This window comes from Castanea sativa, chromosome 9 (genome assembly GCF_040712315.1).
Source record: "Castanea sativa cultivar Marrone di Chiusa Pesio chromosome 9, ASM4071231v1".
Classification (NCBI taxonomy): domain Eukaryota; kingdom Viridiplantae; phylum Streptophyta; class Magnoliopsida; order Fagales; family Fagaceae; genus Castanea; species Castanea sativa.
The window spans coordinates 17357181-17379537 of NC_134021.1; the positions used below are offsets into that span (position 1 = coordinate 17357181).

Genomic DNA, 22357 nt, shown 5'->3' on the forward strand with positions numbered 1-22357 from the left:
CAATTTCTTCTATTTTATGTTATAATATATAGATATGGCAAAATGGGCCAAAATTAGCTAACCCGACCTAAATCCGTCTGTTTTGACTCGGCCCGAGCCCACTTGTTTTATCCTAAATTAAAAACAGGCCAACCAACCTGTTTCTTCTAATTTTTTGTTGGGCCAACCCGACCCGACCAATCTGCCAACCCATTTTTAAACTTTTTTGTTCCTAAAAAATATTTAGCTTACATACTAAGGTGCTAGGTGTATAGACATAAATGAAAAAAGCACTACACAAACAATATTTAGCTATTTAGTAGCCACTAGTAGCAGTGGCCATGCCCCCATTCAATAAAAAATTTAAAATTAAAATGAAATAAACACAAAGGCAAAAGCATCTACAACTACACATCTATACTATTAAATGTCTAACACAAAGTTAAATACTAAGGGGCTTAACAGGCTTAACGGGTTATTGGACTTTAATTAAATTCTACAAAACCTGTCTTTTGACCGATCAAACCTGTTCTCTCGATCGGTTGAAACTTGGCGAGTTTTCAATTTCCTGAACCTGCAACTTTCTTATTCTTGCACTCTGACTTACAACACCTCGAGCATTATCTAATCAAATCTATAGACTTAGGAATCTATATATAGACAAGTTTATGTTCACAATTTGCCAATCATTCTAAACTTTTAGAACCTACCAAAAGACATTATTCATAAGTGGAATTTAGCAATCAATCATATCAAAATGTAGTTTTTTTTTCTTTTTAGCTTACCTTGGAAATAAGGTTTTTACTTTTTTCTAGCAAGAAAATATAGGAGACTGTTTCATTTTCTTCCCCTGAAATTATTAGGGAGTGAAAATGAAAAACAAGGACAAGGTTAGTAGAATACAAATACAATTAATGCCATCTCTATTTGAAGCCGTAAGGACTAGGCCAGAAGGATAAGAGATATATAGGCATCGACCTTGACCAAAAGCAAGTCCACAGAAATAGTGAAGATTGGGCAATAACCTTGAGCCATGACTTTAACAAACCAACAATTAAAACTGTCAATCAAATTACAAGGTACTCTTTACATCTCTTAATTTTTCTTTAATTTATTTTCCTTTTACAAATGTTTAATATTATAGGAAGAAAGTTCAAATATATCAAGAATATCGGTGGGCTGATAGGACTATTTTATCTACAATTTCTTCAATTTTATGTTATAATATATAGATATGGCAAAATGGGTCAAAATTGGCTGACCCAGCCTGAACTCATCTGTTTTGACCCAGCTCAAACCCACGTGTTTTATCCTAAATAAAAAACAAGCCAACCAGCCCATTTCATCTTCTTCTTCTTCTTTTGTGGGCCAACCCAACTAATCCGCCAACCCATTTTTAAACCTTTTTTTTTTCTTAAAAATATTTAGATTACATACAAAGTTGTTAGGTGTATAGACATAAATGCATAAAGCACTTCACAAACAATATTTAGCCATTTAGTAGCCACCAATAGCAGTGGTCATGCCCCCATTTAATAAAAAAAATTTAACTCAAATGAAATAAATACAAAGGCAAAAACATCTACAATTATACATCTATACTACTAAATGTCTAACACAGAGTTAAATACTAAGTAGTAGAGGAAAATAATACAAAAGGCAAAAGTATTTACAATTACGCACCTACACTACTAAACATCTAACACTAAGTTAAATACTAAGTAGTAGAGAAAAAAAAATACAAAAGGCAAAATCATTTACAACTATACGTCTACACCACTAAACGTCTAACACTAAGTTAAATACTAACTAGTAGAGTTAAATACTAACACAATAGAAAACTAAAGTAAAAGAAAAAGACCCAAAAGTCCATATCATTAATGAACTTTGAATCAAAAGTGTGTAAACTTAATATATATTTTTTGTGCTCCTTAAAATCTCTCTCTCTCTCTCTCTCTCTCTCTCTCTCTCTCTCTCTCTCTCTCTCTCTCTCTCGTTGTAAGTTTGTAATTATAAATATTATGCCTGTGAGTTATTAACATGGAATTTTGTTATTATGAGTGTAAAGAATTTTATTTTTGCAGAAAATTATCAAAATTGGAAAGATATGGAAAGTTTTATGTTTTATAGTTTTTTTTTTTTTTTTCTCTTTACATGTATACTAATAACACAAATAGTCTAATAATAGTAGGGGCCCACTTAACCAAAAAAGAAACAAAGTGTATTTTGTACAATTCGTTTCTTTGATTGATTTGATTCATTCTCTCCAAAAATTTGACATTTTTTTTTTTAAAGTTTTTTTTCATGTGAAAATTCGAGTTGGCCCAAACCCGCCCGACTTGCCTGCAACCCGATTGGCCTGACCTGTTTTCAACCAATTAAAAATGGCATGTTTTTTAACCCGACCCATTTAGCCTGCGACTCGATTAACCCGACCTGACCCAAGTCCGACTCGACCGTTTGCCATGTCTAATAATACTAATTCTATAGAAATAATTCTGAATTTCACAAAAGGATCAGCTTCCAAGCTTTTGAAAATTACATTATATACAGCATAATTTTTGCTTAGTTTTGGTCAAAAGTCTTGTCTTGCTTTTCTTTATTAAAAAAATCACGATTGAAATCCTTCATCTCTCTTGTTCTAGCTGTCATATTATATATATATATATCTGCTACTTGTTGGAGTCTTCTTCAAATGTGCCTCATCAATGCAATATAAAAGAAGCCTCACACAACCAAAAAACAAGTATCCTTCCTCACCAAAAGACCAAAGACTAGTGTTATTTACTTATTCCTCTTCTCAATTCATGGCTCAAAAAGAGTTTACTACTCCTGTTCCAATCATTGGCCTTCAGTTTTGTTTAACTTACCCTGCTGATCTTGCAATTGTCAATAAGGTCATGACCATTAAAGAGGGCAACGTTGTTGTAAAAGACTTCAATGGCAACATTCTTTTTAAAGTCAAAGCACCTTTACTAGCCCTTCATGACCGTCACGTCCTACATGATGCTGCTGGAAACCCCATTGTCACTCTTCGACATAAGGTTTGGTTTCCTTTATCTCAATACAAAGAACTATTAACATTTTAAATGAGAAATAGAGTAGAGATAATATTCAAACTTAGGACTATTTGCTCAGATCGCCACTACAACAAAAGTGAGATATGGTGACAAAAACATTTTGTCACAATATGTCCTTATTTCATCACGAATACATATGGTGACAAAATGGTGACGAAACAACATTTGTCACCTAAGCTCCGTCACCTTATATATTGGTGACCAAAACGTTTCGTCACCAAAAAACACAGATAGGTGACGAAATTTTTTCGTCACCAATAAAGAATGATAGGTGACGAATGTTTTTCTTCACCTAATATTTTCGTCACTAAACCTTCCTTTCAATGACGAAATATTTCCTCACCAAATGTATTTTTTTTTCCAATATTAATAGATTAGGTGAAGAAGATTTTTGTCACCAATTGTTTTTTTTTTTTTTCAATAGATTAGGTGACGAATTATTTCATCACCAATTTCTTCTTATAGTCAGATATAGTGACAAAAATTATTGTCACCAATTTTATATTTTTATTAATATTCTTTACATTTACTTGTCATTACATTAACCTGTTCATTTCCAACCATATCTATAAACAAATCATCCATTCCTTTTTAACCACATCCATACAATCTAAAAATGCAATAAAGATGTTCACAAAATAATTGCAACCATTTATATATAAATGATGTCTTCCAAACTTTACAGAAAATTATTTGAGTTTAAGTAATACCACAAAGACTGTCTTTTTGCCACCAATCCCATATTAGCACAAGTATAAAGGAAAATACATCAATATCAATCTAGACTACAATCCTATATCCCTGATAAGATGTATAACAACAAAAAAGAGGCATAATTATTAGTAAGACAATGCAAAAAATGTCCATAGAATACCCAATAACAAACTAAACAAAATAATCATAATGCAACATCATATGAAGCCAAACTATCAAAGAAAGAAGACCCACAACATTCTCATCAAATAAAAACCAAACCCACATTACAAACCATGGAGAAATCATAAAGAATGCAGAAAAATCTCAACTTAAAACAAAACAAATAGAGTAAAATCCAAAACAAAAACCCAACCACCATCATAAACACAAAAACCCAACCACCACAATGAAAAATAAAAACCAACCACCACCATTTACACAAAACCCACAATGAAAAAGAAAAACCAGCTGTGGGGAGTAAAAGGGCCCAAATGGGCATATGGGCCTTTGGGCTGTAACATGGAGGGCCGACCTGCTCCAGGATTAAACTCTATAAGTCGGCCCATACGCCGAGGGTCCGAGGATACAGCCGAGGACGAGCTTCTCCTCGGAAAAGCCCTAGAGAATTCAAAGTTTCATTATGAAGGTTAAAGCACAACTCTGGAAAGACCAGTGGTTAAAAGGGGACATCCTGAATCTTCTAGATGCACCAGTATAAAAGAAAATATCAAGAATAAAGGCTGCCACCTCCGCATTAAAGGCTCTGCACCTACCTCCCTGGCCGCATTAATGGGGAGGTGACCCCTGAACAGTGAGGTGGAAACTTCTAGTCACTGTTCAAAAAGTATCAGGGAAGGAAGTATAAAAGGGGAGTAAAGGCCAAAGAAAAAGGGGGATCGAAAAACAAAGAAAGAAATTAAGAAATTGTAATCTTGAAAGAAGAAAGAGAAATAACAAAGAAGTAGTCCTCGGCTCGAGTCCGAGGAGATCCATTAGTCATTATCGTTCGTTATTTACTTGAGTTTGCTTATAAAAGCCTGTTATCAAGCTCCCAGTACTTCTAACCTAGGTTTCAAGCCCATACTCTACAAATTTTATTGTTTAAGGCTCATTGGGCCTGAGCCCGTGATTGTCTTTGGGTCCAGGTGCAATTGTGCACTTACACCAGCCACCACTATTTACACAAAACCCAGCCACCACTATTCAATAAAAAACCCAGCCACCACCATTCAACAAAAAACCCACCACTACCATTAAACAAAAACTACAGCCACCACCATTAACACAAAAACCCAACCACTACCATAAACCAAAAACCCATACATCACAATAAACAAAACACCCACCATGAATATTAAACTAAAAACTCAACCATCACCATAAACAAAAAACCCACCACCACCATTAGATAAAAAACACAAATGTAGCACAATTGTGCTACAATACCCTCATACATATAAAAGGTTACTGTAGCACATTTGTAAAAAATATTACAATTGAGAGACCGGGTAATGCTTGTTTTGTGTTTTTATGCAAAATTTAACAACATATACCATATACAAGCCCCAATACTAATGTTGTTAGGCAAGAAAATAAAACACTAACCAAGGTGTGTTCTAATTAGTAGATGAGCTCTCCCCACTGCCATAAATGTCACTCTCACCCTTGCTCCTCAAATATTGTATGATGTAATCCATCTTCTCCTCCATCCTAATTTTTACATCCTGGTGCTCATCTATTTGACCCTCAAGTTGTTGAATATACTGAGTTGAGGAAGATGATGCAGGAGTCCTAAGAGGTGAGGAAGGTCTCATGCCAAGTCCCTTTACATAACCAGATCTAGACTTAAGAACCATCTTAGATATCTCCTCTTTGGTCAAAGACTGTGCATCAAGAGTGCTACAATGCTCATCTTGTACTCTTAACATATCTTGCAGTCATTTCAAATAATAGAAACCATCAGAAATACATATGTTCTAGTTTTGCAAACATCTATAGAATAGAAATACATATATTCTAGTTTTGCAAACTCAAGGCATGTACTGATATACATACGTATGTATATTTGCAATCAGGGTGCACCCACTATTTTGTCTTTGAATTGAAGCGGGTATCATAGTAGAGTTGTGCCAAGTTAGGAATATGACCTCCATTTTTCCGTCTCTGATTAGTTTGCTTTCCAATGTTAGAAGACAAGATAATCAATTACAACAAATTAATATAATGAGCTTTTGAAAAATTGAAACAACACACCTCCTCATCCACCCTAACTGCAAGCGACTTGATTCTACATCTATGAATGTGCTTGCTAACTATTCCTTCTCCATTTCTGTTTGCAACATTTCTTTTTTAGACTTCTTATAAAGAGTAGAGACCAAGAAAATATTAGAGTTTTGACTTAAGTTATATATATAATTTACAATATAAATTTATTTCACCTTCCAAATAAGTATAATACAATGAATTTGATCAAAAGAATAATCTAGTAAACATGACACCTTAATAAGATCTATGTAAAACATTAATCCAATGCATATATAGGTACGTATTATATGGGTGAAAGGTGAGAACATACTTCACTTGTAATGAAAATTTTCAAAGTATTAATTACCAGCCAATCTTTGTCACTTCACTTTCCATCAATTAGTTCAATCCATTTTTCTTGTGTGGCATTATTTGGTGGGTGGTTTCTTGCATACGTTCTTCCTTTATCCTTTACAAGTTTTTTCTATTGGGAAAACAACCTGCTGTTGTGGCTACTCAATAATCTACCACACTTCGTAATTAAAGATTTGTTCACAAGTACAGATTCTCCTTGTAGATCAAATTGATCCTGCCAAGTGAGGTATGTATAACGAAAAAATTATTACTTGAATTCAATATGCACAGTTTCAACATCAACAATACACCATAAAACACAGCATAAAGTATAAAGCAATGTAATGAAAACAATAAAATCAAGCTTATGGACAACTATAAACATTTAAAGTACCACCATATTTTGAATGATCGCCTCTTTTTCACTGCTATCAACATTCTTCCTACTATAAGTTTTCGTGGTGGACAAGTTCGTACGCATTTGTACACCAATTTGGCTAGCAAACTTCCTTGCATGTTCACCAACTGGATCACAAAACTCCGGGGCAATGCGAACCGGTGGCTTCCCATGTATCTCAATATGTCCTCGTACTCCTAATCCACGCATCATGCCATGGGCACATCTACTAGTCGATGCTATCAAGACATAATATAAATTAAATCAACAAGTGAACTAAATATAGTGTGATTACGAAATCAAGTAATGGAACTTAAATATCTCACCACTTGTGATAGACGGTGTGCCCACAAGTTGTGTCTCTACATTAGTAGAAATTTGGGCAAGAGAATCTCCACCAAGATGTGTGCTCGATGATGGGCCGGTATGCTAGACTGTTGGGGTAGATTCCTCACTCCTATAATGAGCCATGTATATCATACAAAAGTATATATAGATATCTAAATTCATTACAAGTTAAGATATAAACAAGTTATTTCATAGTTATTTCATCATTTAAAATATCTTCAATCAATAATTTTCATTGATCATTCCAAGCACAAATTTACAAAGACAAGTTATTTCATCACAATATTACAAAGAGCGAAGTATCACATGCACCAAATCATATATATAGTACCTCATTATTTAAAGAACTAGATGACTCATCATCACCATCATCTTCACCAATAACTGGTACATACCCGTCATCATCTACTTGAACACTTACTCTTTTTCTTCCCACATTTGCAAATTTAGGCAAAAAAATTGAAAGATGCTTCAATCCTAAAGCATTCATTCTCTCTTGGTTTTGCTTGATTCTTTGTACTCTTTCCATCTCATATTTTGTTATTTTATTATGAGTGTCTTTGCCCTTTTTGGCCATTTTTGCAACTATAGATTGACATAGAAAATAAAATACAATGTCTATTCATTACAAATTCTTCCCAAGTAAGAAACATAAAACAAAAAGAACTAGAATTTAGCTACTAACATGAAAGCCACATACAACAAAAATGGCATGTTCAAGTTAGAGGGCAGCAAGAGTAAAAAAAATACCAGTTATAAAGATAGATGATTTTCATTGTAAAGTTTAGACAAAAAATAAATAAATAAATTTCAATAAGTAACTTAGGTATATACATAAATTACAAGTCTAGCATTCTAGCAAAAACTAACCTTGATTGTGTCAGTCAACTTTCTTAACTACTTTCTTTTGAGGATAAGTGAAAGTTCAAAAACGTGTAAAAACACCCTTGAACGTTTAGATCCCCAAAATACAAATTATCAATTCAAGTTTATAGACAAACAATGTACGTGCGGAAAATGTAGATAAGCTAAAACAGAATTGAAAACTTAATCTAAACCAAATAAAATCACATCCACAAAAGAAATTAAATGGCAAAGATTAAGGGAAGAGAGATGCAAACACAAGGACAACACGGCGATGTGTTATCGAAGAGGAAATCGAAATCCTCGGCATAAAACCTCTCCACCACCCTCCAAGTAGTCAATAATCCACTAAAGAATGTAGTTGGGATATGTTGGCTTTATTCCGTGCCAATTTGCTTGTAATTCAGCACTTAGAAACCCTGTATTTAAGTGAGATTCATGTAAGGGTAGTGTGTGAGAGAGTGTGAAGAAGTGCTCAAGAATGTGCAGCAAAGCAGGGACTTGCGGCTGGATCTTGCAGGTGGCTCGTGGCTTGCAAGCCGCCAGATGATGCACATGAGTGAAGTGTGCTGAGAAGTTGAATAGTCATGCTAGCTGTAGCACTACAGGACAAAATATCTAGTCTGACCATTTTGTTTTCTCGCGGCTTGAACTCGCGACTCAGTCAAGTCGCGAGGCTAAGCCGCTAGCTAGCCCTGTTTGGGAAAATCTGTCTCTTCGCATTCTTTTCTCACCACAGTATAAATACCCTTTATACCCACGAAATGTAGAGAGCTTCTAGAGAGAATTTTAAGAGAGAAACCCTAGAGAAAAACAAGATTACCTCATCCACAATCTTCATATAGAGACTCTTCAAATTCCTCTACTCTCTTCCTCTCCATTGTTATATCCTTGAGAGGTCCATTACCAAAACCTTTTCTCACCATACCCACATCTGTGAGAAGGCTGTTTGGTGCTTTGGGAAGCAGTTAAGAAGGGACTAATTTCATATTGGTTGATGCTATGGGCTGTAGCGGAATCTGGTAAGCTGAAGAAAAAATAGGTTCGACGTAACCTCGTTGGAGTAGGAGTTTGGAGTTTGAAGCTTCTAATCTTCACTTGCCTACCTCGTTGTGATCTGGTGAGGATGCAAAACCCTTGGTATTCTCAATATCTAGGGTCCGTTTGGATACAACTTATTTTGCTGAAAACTGAAATACTGTAGCAAATAAGTGAAAAACACGTGTAGATTATTTTTGGGTTCGAGTACTGTAGCTCAACTGAATACGCGTTTTTACTTCTTCTTTTTTTCCTCTCTTTCTCTTCGATTAACTCCTCACCCACCCTAACTTAATCCTGTGTCTAGACTCTAGAGACTTCCACGCCCACCAGAGAAAGGAAGAGAGGAAGACTTGCATCTCAGTGATGCTGGCGAAGAGCTCAGAATGTAAATCCACGAGGAAGACAACCCAGCCCGACGCCAGCGAAGATCGGGTTCCCTCGGTGGTGGTGGATGGGTTTGATTTGCATTTGCTGGGTAGATCCGTTTGATCGGTTGCTGGGTTTGATCGGTTCCATTTGCTGGGTAGATCCGATTAATCGGTTGCATTTGCTGGGTTTGATAGTTTGATCGGTTGATTGTTTGATGGGTTTGATTTTTTTTTTTCACATGGGTTTGATTCATATATTTTGGTTTTACTGTTTTGATGGGTTTGCTGGTTTTCAAGAACATGAATAGTCATGTTCTTGGTGGCGCTATTGATTGGTGCGGGGTTGGTGGTGGTGCACGCGCAGTGAGAAAGACTGATGTTCTTGGTGCGGTGTTGATTTGTTCTTGGATGAAGAAGCTTCTGGGTTGATGACTGGTACTAGTACAAGTTCTTCCAAAAAAGAAATAATGAAAAGAAAAGCAACAGTACACGCGTTGAAGGAAAAATAAGCTCGCGTTTCAGTTCTCAGACCTGCGTTTTCTTCGTTACTGTTTGTGTGGGTCCCACCTTAATCCAAACGCAAACACTAAAACGCCCTTTGAAAATGCAATCCAAACGCAGCCCTAATATCCCAAAAAATTCAATAATAGAAATAATACAATGTAAATATAAATGAGAAGTTCTTGATTGTAAGCGAGATAAAAAGGCAGTGGTAACCACTTTTATAAAAGGTTAAAGTAATAATAATCCAAAGCTGACATTTCAAAGTTTTTTAATTGAATAACAAGTATTTTAAGGCATTTCTAGTTTTCTATTGCCCCAACAAGTTATACAAAGTGGGGTAGCGGCACGTGCATTAACACATTGCATGCTATTTTTATATCATTTCCTAACTTAATTTTGAACCACATACCAAAAATTGCACGAGCATGTGTATTTGTCACAAATCCTATTTATTAGATGCAACCAAGAGAATGCACAAATGTTACATACAAAAATCAACGTCTTGTCATAGAGCTAGTACTTACAGTTTCAGGATTGGGGTCTGAAATTCTATGAATTAAGGATTTTGCTGCAACTGTAAACCAAGATGTACATGAGAACACTACTTTCTCAATCTACGGAAAACAATTCGAGAAAAAAAAATTAGACTGTTGAAATTCTAACATATTTTATGAAAAGCGGATAAGGGGAAGTAGAATATATTGGGTTTGGACTGACAAAGGAGAATTAAATGATGATCAACATCAGAATCCACAAGGAAGTGCACCTAATAACAAGATTCATGGACAAAATAAGTCATAGACCAGAGATAAAATCTCCATATTCCTTCCCACCAAATATAGGTGCCACAGGACTGCTTGATCATTGTTTTGGCAGAATAGACTAAGCATAGTAAATGGGCTACTAATTCACTAAACTTAACTGAACATAACTATATATAGCTGTAACACCCAAATTTTATTATATATAATATATGAAATATATAATAAGAATAATATACTATAATACTGTTGTGAAATATACCAAGTGCATAACCACACATATTCTTGTAATTATATCAACGTAAAATGTTGGACCCATTTTCTCCAACCTCATTTCATTCACTGAATCTCTTCACGTTACTTTTATTTTACGTTAAAAATTAGGAGCATTCTCTCTTAATAATATCAAGTTTTGATACTAGATCTTTAATTAATTGGCTATTATACAGAGGTCAATGAGTCAAAAATAATACAAAACTGTAGCTCCTAACACAATTTGCAATGAAATTTCCCAGCATTAATCCTTAATTTAGATGTTTATAGATTTTAATCTTCCTTTCCAACTACATATTTACTGGAATCACTATTAATTGCAATGAATCACTTCAAATACTTTGAAATTTGTTTTGCAATCAGGCTATTTCATTCTACTTCACTGCTCAAAATCCAAAGCTAAAATTTCATTTTTTTTGCTAAGCCTTCTCTAGAAACAAATAAATAAAAATTAAATTTTAAGAAAAGCAAAAGATTATACCTGTAAGTCAGAGAAATTCCTCAAACCAATCGGAATGAGAGATTGAAATTCCTTAAAGAAAACCCAATAAAAGAGACTGAACTTCTCCTCCCCTGCTCCCCCAATCACAATCTTTGCCTCCTCATCTCACTTTTTTTCTCTCTCTTAAATTTTTTTTTTTTTTTTTTATTGATAGTTTCTGGTTGTTTGCGTGAGAGAAACCAAATTCAAGCCAGTAGAGATAAGCTTCAAACTCGAGATACGGAATCATGGATGGAGATAAAGTCGGAACTGAAAGGATATGGGAAAACAGAATTGATGAGAAACAAATGGGAAAATAGTTCAACTTTCCCGCTCCCCAATTTTTTTCTCAAATAAAACTTCTCGCTATTAATATCCTGTCCTGTGAAATAGAGTTTTTGCGAGAGAAGAAATAAAATAAAACACTAAATAATAGTAGTAGTAATAATAATAATACAATAACAATAACTAATAAGTAATACATTTTTTTTAAAACGATAAGTAATACATTTTTAATAATGATTATCTCTACAATAAGGTTTATTAACAAAAGAACTAGAATTGAGTTTTTTTTTCAAACAAAGCTTATAATTTTATTGAAGTTTTATAAAACTCTATATCTAATTCATTAATTCAAATCAGTACTTATTTTTTAATTAAATTTTATATCATTCACTATATATATATATATATATATATATATATATATATATATATATATATATATATATATATATATATATATATATATATATATATATATATATCTGGTGTGTAACTCCGAAACAGCACACCGGTACACACTGATACCGAGTTATGTCGTTCTTTGGCCAAACCAAAACAACATCTGGTACAAAATTAACTCACTTGATAATAGTACTTCATTAACATTTTGGTCAATTCCTTTGTTTTTTAAAAGCCATGGTCAAATGCTTAATAATAATTGAATATGTATGTGTTATTAAAAAAAAATTGAATATGTGTGGCTAACAAAAGCAAAATTCAATTTTAATTCTGTACGTACATAGGCTAACCTGGCCCAACCCAGCGACCCAAGGTTAGGCCCAACTTGGTAGCCCAAGGGACGGAGTACACGAATAGGTCAGCCCAGCCTTAGGAAGGGATGAATATGACCTTCAAAGAAATGTATAACGGCCAGCACAAGCTCATTTGGCTTCTGGCTCAAATCCACCCCAGCGACAACGTAGGACATGGGTCATCCAATCACGAAATGGATAATTGACACCAAAACCTGAACAACACATTGTTCTAAGAAGAGACACTTGTTAAAAGGGCTGGTTAGTGGGGACCACCGCTCCAATTTTCACGTCATGCCACGTTCAATGTAAAACATATAAATAGGTAAAGATGAAACTGGAGTGGGTGGGAGAAAAAGGGGACCAGTAGTTGGGAAGCACATAAGCCACACTAGTGGAGAGGACACCAGACATCTCACCCAAAGGGGAAGGTACCAAAGGGAAGACACCAAAAGGAAGATACCACGAAAACTCACGCATACTCACTCACACAAACCCACTTTTACATACAGTTTATTCTGATCTCTAAAGAGTACAATCTAACTTAGGCATCGAAGGGCCCCCCAGGGACCCCAGCCCGATGTCTTTACATTGTTTCTTTGGAACAGGCTACCAAGGTCTTCTAGCATTACGGACGAGGATCATGCTAGCAAGCTTCGCAACCATAGGCCCTACCAGGATAGGAAATCCATATCCCACTAATCACTAAATCAATTGTGTGCATCCACAGGCCGGTCACATGCCAGTCTCGATCGAACTCGCCACAGATTCTAATTGAATTTTCTCTCAACTTTAGTGTGTGTGTGTGACCAAAATATTCCCAAAACCTAAAAAATGACCAAAATAGTCCTGAAACTAAAAATTACCAAAATAGCCCATACACCTGAAAAATGACCGAAATACCCCCTCGACCTAAAAAATAACCAAAATACCCCCAAAACATAAAAATTAACCAAAATACCCCTGAAACCTAAAAATTAACCAAAATACCACATAAGCCTAAAAATGACCAAAATAACCCTTGAAACCTAAATAATGTCTAAAATACCCCCGAGATCTAAAAAATTACGAATATACTCTCAAAACCTAAAAATTACCAAAATACTGCCTAAATCTAAAATTGACTGAAATACTCCCAAAACCTAAAAATTACTCAAAATACCATTTAAGCTTATAAAATACCCCTAAGCCTTATAAAAGACCAAAGATGATAAAAAAAATAAATAAATAAAAAACCATTAAAACTGACCAAAATACTCCTGAAACCTAAAAAATGACCAAAATACCCCTGAAATCTAAAAATGATCAAAATACACCGAAAACCTAAAAAATGACAAAAATAGTCCAAAAACTTGAAAATTACCAAAATAGCCCCTATACCAAAAAAATGACCGAAATACCCACTAGACCTAAAAAATAACCAAAATACCCCAAAACATAAAAATTAACCACCCTAAACCTAAAAAATGACCAAAATACAGCTCAAACTAATAAAATGAAAAAAAAAATACCCCTAAACCTTTAAAATGACCCAAATACACCAAAAACCTCAAAAATTATCAAAAATACCCTAAAACCTCTAATACGACCAAAATATCTATAAACCTCTAAAACAACCAAAATACCCCTCAAAATATCTTAAATGACCAAAATACCACTAATCTTATATGATGAACAAAATACACCTGAAGCCTCCAAAATTACCAAAACGGAGGTTTAGAGTGTATTTTTATCGTCTTATAAGTTTAAGGGGCATTTTTTTCATTTTATAGGTTTCAGGGTATTTCAGTTAATTTTTAGGTTTCAATGGTATTTTGGTCATTTTCTAGGTTTCAGGGGTACATTGGACAATTTTTAGGTTTCAGCAGTATTTTAGTCAATTTTTAGGTTTCATGGTATTTTGGTCATTTTTTTGGTTTAAGGGATATTTCGGTCATTTTTTAGGTTTAAGGGTATTTCGGTCATTTTTTAGGTTTGGGGGGGGTATTTTGGTCATTTTTAGGTTTCGGGGGTATTTCGTTCATTTTTTAGCTTTAGGGGGCATTTGGGTCATTTTTTAAGTTTAAGGGGTATGTCGGTCATTTTTTAGGTTTAGGGGTATTTTGGTCATTTTTCATGTTTGGGGTATTTTGGTCAATTTTTAGGTTTTGGGGGTATTTCGGTCATTTTTTAGGTTTAGGGGATATTTTGGCAATTTTTATGTTTCGGGAGTATTTTGGTCACTTTTTAGGGTTTGGGTTATTTCGTACCTTTTTTAGGTTTCGAGGTTATTTTGTTCATTTTTTAGGTTTCGTGGGTATTTTGGTCATTTTATAAGTTTCGAGAATATTTTGGTCATTTTATAGGTTTATGTGGTATTTTGGACATTTTTTATGTTTAGGGGGTATTTCGGTCATTTTTTAGGTTTCAGGAGTATTTTGGTCATTTTTTATGTTTTGGGGGTATTTTGGTCATTTTTTAGGTTTCAGGGTATGTCGGTCAATTTTTAGGTTTCAGGGGGTATTTCGGTTAATTTTTAGGTTTCTAGGGTATTCTAGTCATTTTTAAGGTTTAGGGGGTATTTCTGCCATTTGTTAGGTTTAAGGGGTATTTTGGTCATTTTTTAGGTTTCGGGGGTACTTTGGTTTTTTTAGGTTTCGGGAGTATTTTGGTCATTTTATAAGTTTCGGGGGTATTTCAATTGATTTTTAGGTCTCGAGTGTGTTTTGGTCATTTTTTAGGTTTAGAGAGTATTTCAATCATTTTTTTAGGTTTATGGGGGCATTTTGGTAGTTTTTAGCTTTCAATGGTATTTTGGTCAATTTTTAGATTTTGGGGGTATTTTGCTCAATTTTTAGGTTTTGGGAGTATTTTGGTCATTTTTTAGGTTTTAGCGGTATTTTGGTAAATTTTTAGGTTTAAGGTGTTTTGGTCAATTTTTAGGTTTCTAAGGTATTTCAGTCATTTTTTAGGTTTAAGGGGTATTTTGGTCATTTTTTAGGTTTCAGGGATACATTGGTCTATTTTTTGTTTTGGGGTATTTTAGTCAATTTTTAGGTTTCATGGGTATTTTTTGTCCTATTTTAGGTTTAGGGGGTATTTCGGTAAATTTTTATGTTTTGGGTGGTATTTTGGTCATTTTTAGGTTTTTGGGGTATTTTGGTCAATTTTTATGTTTTGGGGGTATTTCGGTTAATTTTTAGGTTTCGTGTGTATTTTGTTCATTTTCAGATTTAAGGGGTATTTCAAACATTTGTTAGGTTTAGGGGGGTATTTTGGCCATTTTTTAGGTTTCGGGGCTATTTCGGTCATTTTTTAGGTTTAGGGGGGTATTTTGGTCATTTTTAAGTTTTTGAGAGTATTTTGGTAATTTTTTAGGGTTCTGGTTATTTCGTACCTTTTTTAGGTTTTGAGAGTATTTTGGTCATTTTTTATGTTTCAAGAATATATCAATCATTTTATAAGTTTTGGGGGCATTTTAGTTAATTTTTAGGTTTCAAGGGTATTTTGGTCATTTTTTAGGTTTCGAAAATATTTTGTCATTTTTTAGGTTTTCGGTGTATTTTGATCATTGTTTTTTTTTTTCGGGAGTATTTTGGTAATTTTCAGTGGTTTTAGGGTATTTTATAGTTGGATGATTTGTAGAAATGGTACTTGGATTATAATTGGGTTTTATTGGGTACCCAATTAAAACCAATAAGCATTTTTCATACGAAGGGTATGTGGTGGTAAAACCCAATAAACATTAATATTAGTTGGATTTAATTGGGCTGATACCCATTTAACTCAATTGATAATTTGGTGGTTTGGGTCATATTTTAGTGGGCGGGTTTAGGTGGGCAAATGGGTTTAGTTCTTTTTGCCCTCCATAGTCATCTGTATATATTAAGAGGATTTAAAAAATTAGTTATTGTTTTTTTTCCTGTCAAAAATACCCCTGAATTAATTAACTAACAATTTAAGAATGAGTTTAATATAGTAAATTGGCAAAAGAAAGTTAGTTATTGCTTTTTTATTATCAAAAATACCCCTACTTAAAACTTAAAAATAGAGTTAAAATAGTAAATTGACAAAAATGATAAATTCCTACATCTACGTTGAAACGCCTTCCTACTTCTAATAAACTCCTACTTTTACATTGATTTAAATTCTTACATCTACTTACTAACTCCCTACAAAATAAGATCACTCTTTTGTTAGTTTTAAAACTCCTCCAATTAACAAAATATGTATTTTTTTTATGGGAACAAAATATGTATTTTTTTTTAACACTTGAAATATCTACCATTTTTAGAATAAATAATTTTATATTACATATACGTACACAACATCTTTATCCTATATTTTGATTTTGTTATTTCCTTGTCATCTTGGTTTATTGCAAATGATTATGTTATTGAGTTTTAAAATCTATGCAAATGCTTAATTATACCAAATTTTTTGTTTCCCTACAGATAATGACTGAACATGATAGGTGGCAAGTTTTTAGGGGTGAAAGTATAGAACCCAATGACCTTTTTAGCGTTAGCCGTAAAGAGATCTTCAGTCCTGCAACTGAAGGCCAAGTTACGCGTGTTCTTGGGGAATAACACAAACGACGATGTTTGTGACTGTTAGAAATTGGGCTGGTTTTGACCCAACACATAAACCATGGCCCATGGATCGTTCACATGGGTTATCTGATAAGTAAGTTTAAATTTAAACTAACTGATATTGATATGAGTTATCAATATCAGTAGTGGGGTAATTTAAACTTAACAGATATTGATATGAGTTATCAATATCAATATTGAAGTAATTTAAATTTAACAGATGAGATCTTTTAGGGATCACATATATCTGATAGTAAGTGAATCTCTACTAGTATTAAAAATACTCCTACATCAGTTAGAAAAAAAGAAAAGAAAAAAAGATAGACACAGTGAGTGAATATACGTATAGTTTTGAGTACTCTCTCAAAATAAGTCATCTCTCTAGGACACCATCAATTGTTTCCTAGAATTTGGAGCGTGGAAATTAGGAGAGACTCTAGTAGCCTCTCCTGCGACTTGGAGGTGTTCCACAAAGGAGATTGTGAGGAGTTCGTAAAGCAAGCAAAGGGCAAGATCCGAGAATTTGGTGATCTATTCCACCAAAGGTATGTATCTATATGACCTCTAGTAAAGTATATAATTTTTCCAACATTGGTATCAGAGCTACTTTATGCTTGTTTTCACTCTTGAATGATGTAATGATCTCTAATATATGTAATCTTATATGCATGCTAAAAAAAATTAAAAGTTTAAGTAATTTTTTAATTTTCAAATCTATAATTTTTAGAAGCATGCTATGGCATGTAGAGAGAAAAATAAAAAGCTGTAATTTTTTTTTTTTTGATTGTTTACATGCTTAATTTAGACTTTAAATGATAAAGTTGTGATTAAAATGGAACACCATAAGACTTGTAAGCCATGTACAGTTGCTTTGGCCACACAGAGGACCAAGTGAATAACTATGTATTCACTTTCCAAGGGCCAAAAGTTGTTTTGGCTATGAGTCCTGGAGAGCCCCACGTAACCACTAATTGTTTGAGTGGTCATAAAAAAAAAAAAAAATAATAATAATAATAATAATAATAATAATAATAAAATGATAGAGCCCCACGTTGATGTAATGTATTAGGTACACTTGAACACATCTTTTTTCCTTGTTTTCAATTACACACAAATAAAAGAGCCCACGTTAGTGTATTAGTTACACTTTTGATAAGGATATTGTGCCCCACTTGCGTGTGCAAGTGATAAGCCACACGCAAGTGGCTGTGTGGGTTTGTAATATTATTTACAAATGTTGTGTGAATTTGTAACATAGTTTACAAAGGAATTGGGTTATAACAATATAGAAAATTATATCAAAATCAAATGTTATAATATGCACAGTGGGTTTTCTTATTATTTATTTTAATTTATAGTAAAACACTATATATTCTTAATTTTGTTTAGACCACATTTGTTTCTAATGTGACATATATGTAATTGTAGTGGCATTTTTTTTTAACTGTGATGTTAAAATAGAATTGTGGTAGTATGAGAAAATTGTGAGATTAGTTTTCTACTTTTCTGTATAATTATGCATGCTTTTAATCTTTGAATTAATTTATGATGTCTTTTTAACATATTGTGATATGATTGAATTGATATTATATGAATGCATTGATGAATATGTGTCCAAAGGGTTTATGAGACTTTTTGGCTCATCTCTATAGTTAGAGATTATATTGGTAATTTATGCAACATGTATATTTTTATTTATTGTTATTGTGGATGGATAAGACAATTTTTGAAATTATTTGGTAACATGGCATCCCCAATTTTTAATTACAAATAGAATCTTTGTAGTAGGGTACTTAAATATGTAATTTTTTGGGCCAATGTTTTTTGGCAATTTTTTGGGCCATTGTTTTTGGCAATGTAATTTAAGGCTATGTAATTTAATTTTGGAAGCCATGTAAGGGGATGTGTTTCACGATTACCTATAATTTTCAAATTTTGTCTTAGCATGTTGTATGAAATTACCAATAGGGCATATAGTGGAGCCCATGCACAATGTGTTGTGCACAAAGATGTATGGACACATGTTATATGTATAATTTAATATGTGGATGGTGTGATGTTTTATTCTTCACAAAATTTTATTTAAAATCAATTAGATGTGTTATTCCAATTTACATAGTGAGAGATAATTATGAGCTTAGCGAAATTCTCGATGTCACTATGTAGAAAGGAATGTCATGGTCTAGTTGGATTTTTGGAAATAAAATTTAAAATATATGTGCTAATGTCAACTTGTGTAATGAATGTAGTGAACATGGCCACTAAGAATGTAATTGCTGATCTAACTAAGGGAGAGAGACTAGATGGAACCAACTATGATATGTGGCATAGAAAAATTCAATATCTGCTTAATGAACAAGAGGTCCTTGAAACCCTAACCAATGTGATGATGCAATCTGAAAATGGGAATACTGCCCAACATCGCCGTGACTTAGAGGCCTATGAGTCTTGGGTTAAGAAAGATCGTTGTACACACTTCACTATGTTAAGTAGCATGCACAATGATCTTATTAGGGAGTTTAAGGACTACCCAAATGCCCAAGAGATGTGAAACCAGCATAAGATTGCTTATGGAGGGACTTCAGCAACTAGGTTGCAAGCTCTTACTTTGAAGTTTGAGCAGTATGTTATGGATTCAAAGCATAGCACGGCTGAACATCTAAGGACAATGTCAACATTGATCTGTGACCTAAAGGCTGCTAGCAATAATCTCTCTGATGAACAACAGGTCACAACGGTGATACGTTCACTGCCTGAACCTATTTGAGGGCAAATGAAGCTTGTTTTGACACATAGTTAGAATATCAAGACTTTTTCTGATATTTCTTGTCATCTCGAGCTTGAGGCAGAGCGCATAGGGGCGCACCAAAACGCCCTCCTTGTCACCCAATTTAGGTAGCGGAAGGCATTCAGGCCTAAACGCAAAGGACAAGGGAGGAATGCTAAAGGTGCTGGTAACCTTGGGCCTAAAGAAGGCAAGATAGCAAAGTGCCAAAAGGGCAAGCGTGCTAAGAAGGATAAGGCAAAGATCAAGTGCTACAACTGTGGTAAGAAGGGTCACTTCACTCGTGAGTGCACTTAGCTGAAGAAGGTATCCTTTCTTAACAACTCTGCTATTACTTATGTTTGTACACATGTTTTTGTTGCTCATACTATTCCTGGGTGGATTGTAGATTCAAGAGCAACCAAACATATAGTCAAAGATAGAGTTAGGTGTGTGGATTACAAAAAGATACCAACAGACACACAATACTTATTTTGGGTAACGGAGCTCAAGAAAAAGTCATAGGAGTTGGAACCTACCAGCTCAAATTGCGTCTAGGACGTACGTTACTTCTTCATGATGTACTTCATGCACTTGGTGTCCAATGTGATCTTTTTTCAGTACTTACTATGCTCAGACTTGGATTTAGTTTCCGTTTCAATGGTCCTCAGTTGGATTTTTATTTAAATAAAACCTTGTATAGACATGGCTATTTATCTAATAATTTCTTTATGTTGGATTTAGATCATTCCTCTTTTTCTTTTATTGCTCATAATGATGATGTTTCTGTTTCTGTAATGTGGCATGCTAGACTTGGACACATAGGAAAAGATAGATTGGCTAGACTAGCTAGAGAAGGCCTATTGGGGTCTATCACTAGTGTAAGCCTACCTATGTGTGAACCTTGTTTAGCTGGAAAGGCCTGTACGAAGCCTTTTGGTAAGGCTCCAAGGGCAACTCATCCTTTGGAATTAGTCCATTCGGACATATGTGGACCTATGAATGTTAAGGCACGCCATGACGCCTCTTATTTTCTCACATTTATAGATGACAATCCACGTTTAGTTATGTCTATCTGATCTCCCATCGCTTTGAAGCATTAGATTGCTTTAAGCGCTTTGTGGCAAAGGTTGAGAATCAGAAAGAAAGGAACCTAAAGGTTTTTCGAACTGATAAGGGTCATGAATATTTGTCTAAACAGTTTCAGGAACTGTGTGAGGAAAAAGGGATACCCAGGCAATTGACGATTCCTGGCACTTCATAACAAAATGGTGTTGTAGAGAGAAGGAATCGTACTCTATTAGAGATGGTTAGATCGATGATGGCGCAAGCTAACCTTCCAATTTTGTTTTGGGGGGATGCGTTGTTGACTACTGCCTACATCCTTAACCGTGTGCCTTCTAAGTCAGTTCCCACAACACCATATGAGTTATGGACTGGTGCAAAACCCAATTTGGAAAACTTGCAGCCTTGGGGTTGTACAGGTTTTGTTCACGGTACTTCCCATAAGTATGGGAAATTGGGCCCTAGAGCAAGAAAATCTTTATAAGATATTCAAAAAGCTCAAAGGGGTATGTAATGTATGGTGAACATTCTGATAGTGGAATGACTGAGATAGAGTCTCGTGATGTCAACTTCATTGAAGATGATTTTCCAAGCATCAGTGAAGCAAAACAAGATCTTCAGCTTTATGAGCTGCAAGAACTTGAAGGTGTCATACCATCTTTAGGCGAGGGTGGTGACGGAAAAATGGATGTGCGCAGCGGAAAACAAATGGATCTACTTCATTCATAAAAGTTAACATGTACTATATAAGTTTCAGAATTTGAGAACAAGAGAGTGTACCTTGGAGTGGTAAATTTCAAAAATTTTCAAAGATCAAAAGCATTTGGGAACACTTTCAATCTTCACTCTAATTCCACTAACGCCCAAGATATGTGGTCTCTCAATCAGTTCCAAAAGGAGAATGTCAAAGTGTCTAACACTTACATGCAACACTTCACAAAATAGTGTTCTTACAAAATCTCTCTTTTGAAAAATTCTGTATGTTTCTCCCTTTGTATCTAACTGATTATCTAATTGGCCTGATGGATCATATTACAAGCCTCGGGCTTTCTTTTCATTAAGCCCAAATGAAAGGGATGGTTTCTATGACTTTTTGAAATCAGTCAAGTATCTGGATGGCTATGCAGCTAACATATCAAGGTCAGTGAATGCAAAAAATGGTAGATTATCTAGTTTGAAAAGCCACGATTGTCATGTGCTACTACAACAAATTCTTCCAATTGGGTTGTGAGGATTTTCACATAAAGACATTAGTCTTGTATTGTTTGAGTTAGGCAGCTTCTTCCAAGACTTATGCTCAAGGACCCTAAAGCGGAGTGAATTGGAGAAACTAGAAGAACGTATAGTTCTTATACTATGCAAGCTTGAGAGGTTCTTTCCTCCAACATTCTTTGATGTTATGGTCCACCTTGTTGTTCACTTGCCTCGAGAAGCAATTCTAGGAGGCCCGGTACAATATCGGTGGATGTACCCAATTGAAAGGTAATTAGATCATTTGATGCATCCATCAATTACATATTTCCCATGTGG

General features: G+C 34.3%; 1 pseudogene; it reads left to right on the forward strand.

Annotated features, from left to right (window-relative positions):
* The first annotated feature begins 2786 nt into the window (after positions 1 to 2786).
* LOC142608851 (protein LURP-one-related 15-like) overlaps positions 2787 to 22357 on the forward strand; it is a 33837-nt pseudogene continuing 14266 nt past the window's right edge.